Consider the following 8,131-nt stretch of genomic DNA (forward strand, 5'->3'; position numbering starts at 1 on the left):
TTCCTTGTCCCAAGCTTTAAGCCAGTGGAACACATCTTTCGCTAGCCAGTGTTGCGGCCTGCGTGATGCAAAACAGGTTTCGTTAGGGCAATATTTATTTTTAAGGGCGTCAGTTCTGTACACGCCGAGGTATTCGATTCATATCAACAAAAATCCACGTGCTGTGTGTGGATATATCCCCAAGGTAGCTCCAGAGGCTGCGCAAATCAAAGTTCGGCTGCCAGAAATCACACTGAGGAGGTGACACATCTCTTTGCCCAGAATAAAAACTGCTCCATTATATGAAAAAAAGCACTTGTCCCTGGAGCTATCTACCCAGCGAAGAACAGGCCATTCCCTTTGGCAGGTTCTTTCTCCTTTTGGGCTTTTCCTCCCATTCTGCTCCCCTGTATCCAACACCATACAGACCAAGTATCCTGAATGTCTAAGCGAGCAAAGGCAGAAGTACGGCACCCTTTCTCCTGAATGTCATAAAAACAGTTATTCTACAAAGCAGAAAGTCTGGGTACGCTGGAGTCTTCAGTAATCGCATATGACAAAATCTGGCAGCTGGAGTCTGGCACCTGCAATCAGGATGTCATCAAGGATTTCCCGCTGGACCATGTCCCCGTAGCTACTGAGGAGTAAAAAATTCAGAACAGAATCAATTATTCAGCTCTCAAATGCCCTCCCTGGTGCGTGGGGTAGGAGAGGTGGGAAGACGTGCTGGAGCTGAAGCAGCACGTGAAGTGGATCCTTAGGCTTGCAGGCATGTTTTTACCTGGATATTTGCTGCTACATTTTTGCCTCTGTTTTTCAGAAAGTTCCTGGTCATCTTTTCCACCACCCCGAGGCAGGACACACTGCTCTCCCCACTATCTCCTGCTCTGCCACGCTGGTTTAACTGGTGCTTTTGCTTCTGTGTTTTCCACTTTAAGGTGCTGCATTTCCTCCGTCACGGTACTACTTAGGTAGCGCTTTAGAGGTCCTTCATTCTGCCCTAAGACCTTTCATGTAACAGTCCCATTCACAGCATGTCTGGTAAGAATTCACGACTTTCAGCTGGTCTCTTTCCACCCTGGTTTCCTAAGAGAAGGGGGGTTATGCTATCACCCTGCAGGGCTGATTCTCTGTGAGTTTGTGTACGTGCAACTTCGTGTGAGTGCTGGTTGATCGGTCTTAAAACGGAGCAGGAGCATCTGCTAGAGATTCGCTGTGATGTGTTCACAGTCCAGGGCAAAGCCGGACACACTGCAGGAGCGGTGACCGGTCTCAGCACTACGTACCCCCTCCTTCGGTCAGTGCTTGGTCCCCAAAACGATAACAGACTTCTCGTGACATAAATCTCGGGTGGGAACTGCTCTGTTATCGATAGCAGGTCTTGCACAGATCTTTCATATTCAACTTCAACTATTAGAAGAAAGTGCTTTCTGCAGGAGGGGCTTTTCAAACTTTTCAAATAAAATCCGGCTGAATGCCAGCTTAAGGCATCTCATCAGCCGATTCTCAGAAAGCCCTTGCGAAGCTACATCGTGTTCCCGCATCCCTAGAAATTCCCGCTGGGGTACGCAAAGGAGATCGCCGCCGGCAGCCGCTGCCCTCGTCCCGGCACGCGGGGCATCCCGGAGCCCCTTCTCGCCCGGGGTCCTGCTCCACGTCGCTGGAGAGGAGGAAAATCATTTCAGAGTGTCTAAGCACATCTCCAGCCTTCGCCGGCTGCTGTTTCGCCCTCGGTGCAGGAGAGGGTGCCACGAAACAAGCGCTGGCTCTGAGCCCGACGAGCGGAAAATGGGAGTCCCAGCTCTTCAAAGAGTCATTTTCTGCTAAGGTACGGAAGGAAAAAAAAGTCTGCCTGTAACGAAGTGTTTTAGCGTTCCCATAACGAGCAGCTCAGTGCGGCACCTGCTCTGTGCAACCTGTTCTGCAATATTTTTAACTCAAAAAAGGAAGGTAAAAGTGTTTGTAAAACCGTATTTCAAATCATTTCGCTTTCCTCTCTTCTGTCTGGAATTAATGATGAACTTTACAACCGGTTGTTTCCTCCATAAGGGAAGAGCAGATTGGGGTTCTCAGGCAGCTGCTGTTTAACTACCAGTTCCCTGACTGGGCAAACTGGGGCTCCAGGGGCTGCAAAGAGGGATTTGGCACGTCACCTGCCCCAAGGGCCCCCTGGTCACGCTGCCACTGGGGCGTCCTGCCGTCCTGGATCACCCAGGAGTTTTGCCACCACGCTTAGGTGCTCAGTATCCAAGTGCCCCGATGCAGCTTGTGTGCTGCAGCCTTCGTGCTCTGCAGCCGGAGGAGGAGGAGGAGGAGGAGGAGGAGTTTTGCCACCTTGCACTGCACCTCCCCATGCGGGACAAGATCCTGGGCGCCAGCAAGGAACCCTTTGGGGTGCTGAGGCCGTGGAAAGGGCCTGGGGATGCCAACGTGCTCAAACAGGCCCTGACCATTGCAAGGTTTAATTATTACCCCGAGCTGAATTAAACCTAATTTGTTTTCAGACATCTTTCCTGACATCTTACCATAAAAGAAAAGCCCCAAACCAACAGAGAACCTCAAGCAAATGCGACAGGCTGATAGATCTGTCTCCACAGCGCTTCAAGCATTTAGTCTTCCAAACATCTTGTTTTCTGTACTGCTCCGGCACGGGAAGAGAGGGACAGCTGCCTTTCACTGGCTGTAAAAGGCTGTTGTTAACAGAAAGAATAATTCTACCCTCAAAAAGGGGAGGGGAAAAAAAAGAGATAATCAAACAAATCAAAAACCCAGCCCATGAAAGTTAAACGAAGTCACCGAGGACAGAGCAGGTCCTAACACCTGGCTGAAGAGAGGCAATAGGGAGTTTCTGCCTTGGCGTTAGCAGGCTCATCCCAGCCGCCGCTGCAATCCGCAGCCCCCGAGACAGCCCCGGTGTCCCGCCGGCGGCCGGTTCGGAAAGCAGCCCCAGTTATCACCGCACTCGGTAACCCACAGGCCCGCGCCGGGGAGCCGACGTCTTGCTAAGAGCAACCCAGTGCTAATTACCATGCGGGCCAAGAGAAACAGTCACTCTCCAGAAAAACGTTATTAATTATTCTTACGCATGCCGAGGGCAGCATGTTTCATCCAAAGTTCCCGACGCAGCAACGCGCCAATCAGCAATATCATCTCTGTTTCATAAACAGGGACACGGAGACAGCCCAGTGATGGGCTTGCAGGCTCCGTTTCCCATCTGGTCTAATTTGCCCCAAATATATTATTGGACCTATTTAAAGTGTCGATGTTGCTCCTGAACACGCTCGCACACCCACGTGCTCTCACCTGCTGCCTACGCCCTGGCAGAGGGGCCGGCCAGCAGCTTTGCCCTCGTCCTTCAATGCCTTATTTCCCCCTCTCGCATGAAGCGAAATTCCTGGCTTGCTCAAGAGCCCTTTTGGGAACAAAAATTGGTAACACAAGCTTGGAAAAATGCAAATATGCCAGAAGTGATAGAGGGTGAAAAAATTAAAAAAAAAAAAGAAAGGAAAAAGAAAAAGAAAAGAAAAAGCCCCCAGGAGTGTGTAGGTGGCAGTGTTATAATCTCAGGCTGTCATCAGTTTAACGTTATTAAACAACTTCTTAAAATAGCAGCCATAATTATTCCTATACAAAGCTCAATCTGGAGAGTTTTAAGTGCTTTGGTTTCTCTCCTCCTTCAGTCTGCTTTACTGGTCCCGGTGCTCATCAGCGCCAGACTGACAGCGCTTTCCTGAGCGAAACACCACGTTTTGCTCCCCTTCGCGGAGGTTTCGGGGCGGCTGGAGCGGTTGGGGGGGCCGGGCTGCAGGGCTCATCCAGCCACGGAGGCTGTCAAAATTGTTAACATCGGGCTGGAGGAACCGGACGGAGGTGAGCTGCTGACCCACAGAAAGAACAGCAGCCCTGGAAAAATAAAGACAAAAAAATCCCCCCCTGCAACTGTTTTGCAGGTGCTTTGGGCCCCCCCGTCTGTGGGCAGAGCAGACGGGGAAAGCGCCTGCCCAACAGCTATGCTTTGCCCCCCAGGTAGCCCGGGAATCATCCCCCGCTCCTCGCCCAGCTGCGCTAGGCTTGTATCTCTTGACATGAGCGTGGTTTTTGTTGCATTTTTAATTGTAAAAATGAATTTACATGAATAAAATACGGCTCACTTGAGGATATGACCTACTTTTTATGGAAAGATAAAACAACCTTAGGTTTATATTTTCACTGCATTTGTTTCAACTCTTCTACGCCAGCCAGAGATGTTGAAGCAGATCAATAGGAAACCCACGACTGCCAGGTTGCTTTTTTTCTGTAAATAATGACATTCTGATGGAAACAAATGCAAGCTGCTACATCTTGATGGAGCCTTTAACCTTCAGATGTGGCAGAGCAGTTTTGACAGTGTGTAATTTATATTGAACAAGGTAATTTGATGAGGGTTTAAATGCGTTCTCTCTTGTACTGCAAGAGAGACCTCCTCTGCTTTTCTAAATTACCAATAGTAACACTAAATAATAGATATTCCTATTGTCCTGGACCAATGCAGGTCATTCCGAAATCCATAAAGTGCTCCAAGAACCTGCAGTTCTGGGGTGCATGGGAAGCGGTGGCCAGGGTGCTGCTGCGCCCGTCGAGCCTCGCGCCTCTGCTCCAGGCGAGATAAAATGCAGGAGTTAGTTGGCTGCAACGTGTTACAGTGTTCTGGCTCCAGCTCTCCTCCCTCATTGCTGCGGCCCCGCTGGAAGCGCCTGCAGCCCTTTAACAAGCTCACGTATTTTTTTGCATTTCTCCCTTCACTACCTGGCTGGAAGAGAATAGTCCTTATCGCACAGAGGACAGTCTCCTTGCACAGCGTTTCTCCTTCGATAACTGGCATGACGGGAACACTGTTAATAATTCCTCCCATTTCCTCGCATTTACGAGGATATTTTCTTCGGATAAAGGATGGAGTGAAATTCTCCGCACGTTGTTCCCCCATGCTCAGCTTATCCTCGGTCACTTAGAGCAGCCTTTGATGATTCTGGCTGGGGAAAAATTAAGCCAGTATTAAAGCCCACATTCTGCACCCAGCTATGCTTATCCCAAATGCCATTTACTTATTAAATATAAAGAAACAAGCAGAATCTGACCCTTACTGATATGACAACATGTCACACTTAAGACACCAATTTCCTTGCTCATGTGTGTGACACCAATAGCTTCAGAAACATCCCATTTCCCCCACCGAAATCAGATCAAGCTCTCCTCCAGATAAGCTGAATGACATTTCGGTACTTACTCAAATTAACTCTTACTAATTAAATCACACCTTCCTGCTTTCTCCACCGATTCTTCCCCCTCGCGTTGCGGCAGGCGGCTGGCGTGTGTCAAAACGCGGGGCGGATATGAGGCTCTCGAGGTTACATTTTCTTGAATTGACACCTCATTAAAGAAATTATCATGATGGCAAAATAAGACATTTATGGGCACCTGTCCCTGCTCTCCCCTCATCTGTGCACTTCACTTCTTCTATTACAGAAGCCCAGTATGAGGGGCCTTGAAGCATATACATTAGGACGGCTCTTGTTGAGCAGAGCACTTAGTGTGGGCTTAATTCTGGTACCGACACAGATCCTGCTGGAGCCCAAGGAGCCACAACTTTGCTGATTAGGAACAGAGAACCCAACCGCAGGGCTGGGGATTTGTCTAGATGCCCTTTTACAGCTGCTTGACTGCAGTTAGGCCTGGTTAGGGTAATAAGGGCTTTGTTCCAGAACGATCAATTTAAGCAAAAAATCAAATAAGCCTGGCCCGAACTGACGTGGTGGCTCGTACAGCCCTCTGAACAGGCGTAACTACATCAGCCGAGGTTTACACCGCTGCAAGTCCGAGTGTGCGCAAGTCAAACACCTTTTCTGCACCCTGCTCACACATGGTTTTCCTCTTAGAAAAATGAACTCACGCTGCCCTAACATTAAAGATTAAAAGCAGCTGCATCTCATTGCAGCCAAAAGATTTATCGGGCGCTCGCGTCAAGAATGATGGCTTATTGGGGAATAACCTTGAACGCTGGCACCGCGTATTTCCAAGGCATATTAATCACCGTTTATGTGTGAATAATTTTGCTTTCACTGGAAAGGGAGAGCAAGGTGAGGTTTAGGGATTTCTGAGGTGGTTTGATTAAAAACGCCAGACCGAGCCTGGTGAACGCTGCGCTACAAATCACTTGGAGCTCGAGAGCAGCCAGTTAGAGCCGACATATTCTTTAAATACAGCCCCTGGGATAGGAGCCTGGCAACACAGTCAAGTGGGGCTAGTCTTTTGATCGAAATGCTGCTTTCCTATATTAGAAATAAGGAGAAAAAGAAAAAAGAAGGAAAAAGAAAGCATGTTTCTTTTCTTACAAAATTCATTAGAAGAAAGTGAATTGGTCAGAGACTCAGAAAAGACAAACTGGTGTGAAAACAGGCAAGAAAGAGAGGAGGGGAGGAGGCTTATACGGTGATACCTGCTCTGATCTACCGCCGAGATTGCCGCCAGGCCGCCAGACGGGAGCACTGGGAGCATCCGCCTGCGGCACGGCTGGCTGCGAGCCCTGCTGCCCAGAGGCCGGGGCGATGGGCACCCTCACACCACACACATGATAGCACCCTTGCTAAAACGCAACTCTTGACTGCTGCAGATCAAAGGCCGTCCCGAGTGACTTTTTTTCCTCCTTAAACAGCTGTATCCAGGGGCCTGCTTTACCATTAAGGATATGCATGCCCCAAGGAATTCACCACAGCCATCGCCAGCCCTGCTGCAACCGCTGGCCACGGAGGCCACACAACGCAAAATATCAGATATACAAAAACCTCCCAGACGGATAAAGCGAAGAGGCAGCCTCTCCCTTTCCGTAAGCTACTGTAGCCATGGGAACAGTTTGCAATTTGGGAATGGTCTGCAATCTGAAATCCTCACGACGGCGATAGGTAGAAACCCCACGGCGCGCTCAGGAAAGGTCGGATGAGTAACGCGCACCTCAAGCGCGCAGGACTGGTGCCGGCAGCAGCGGGAGCCGCTCGCAGCCGGCGGTGCTGGGGACCACTCTGCCCCCGCCACGGGCTCTGCCATGCACCAGCCGGCTGCGGTTCAGCTCGTTTGCAGAAAGAAAAAATAAAGTAGTGCTGTGGTTCTCAGGGCAGTAGAGATTACTGAACAGCTCAGCCCATGCAACAAGGGACTCTGCAGCAGGGAAGAGAAAAACCCACCAGAAGGCCCTAAAAACAGATGAGGAAAGTGGGGAGGAAATGGTGTTTCTTATAGGTAGGCGTGAATGTTAGTCTTTCACGGGCAGTGAACCTAGAAAAAAAAAATCTCAGGTGGAAAGAAAGAAAAAACAAAAAAACCCTCACAACTAATTCTCATTAGTGGAGGAATATTTCCTGCGGGTGAACATTTTGCCTGCGTACAAAGCGCTCCTCACCGCTGAAGGGCTGCCATCCGCACGGCTAACAAGTGAACGGCGTGGAAGAATAAGCTTATTTAATGTCTTAGCATACCTTGAATAGCCCATAGGGTCTGACATGTCAGGGAAAATTAATATACAGCCCCAGCAAAGAGTATTAATAAGGCAACATAAAGACTTTCAAGCCTTCTAGAGACCACTGAGCTGCATGCAACGAGCCCGTGATGGCTTTGCACCCGGCCGCAGTGAGCTGCTGCTGAGGCCCCGCTGCCGAGCGGCTGCCGCCCCGCGGGCATCGCTGCCTCGCTTTCCCTCCCCGGTGCGGAGGGCCTGCAGCAAGGGACGCGTGAGGACAGCCAGGTCTCCAGAGGGCTGCAGCCCCCGTTTTGGCTGTGGCCACGTTGGGAAGGGCTGGAGCCAGGGGCTGCCCCAGGCTCCTTTGGCCTGACTGCTCTCTGCTGACCCTCGGTGCCTCCACGTTCAATAAGGTTTCCCGGGATGCTCCTACCTGGCGAGTTGAGCCACCCCCCTTTCCATGACGCCTGGACCCCACTGCAGTTTGGGATCACCTGCTGGAACAGATGCTCAGGGGTTCCCTGGGAACGACTCCGAGCTCCACTTCGTGACCAGGCTCCTCAGGATCTTCTCAGGCTGGAGTTGCAATCGCCTCCCACGTGCTGTTTTTTCAGTTACCGTCTATCCCTCCCCGTGTCATGAACTCCATATGTCACCCAGCCTGCT

Source organism: Dromaius novaehollandiae, chromosome 18, assembly GCF_036370855.1.
Source record: "Dromaius novaehollandiae isolate bDroNov1 chromosome 18, bDroNov1.hap1, whole genome shotgun sequence".
NCBI lineage: Eukaryota > Metazoa > Chordata > Aves > Casuariiformes > Dromaiidae > Dromaius > Dromaius novaehollandiae.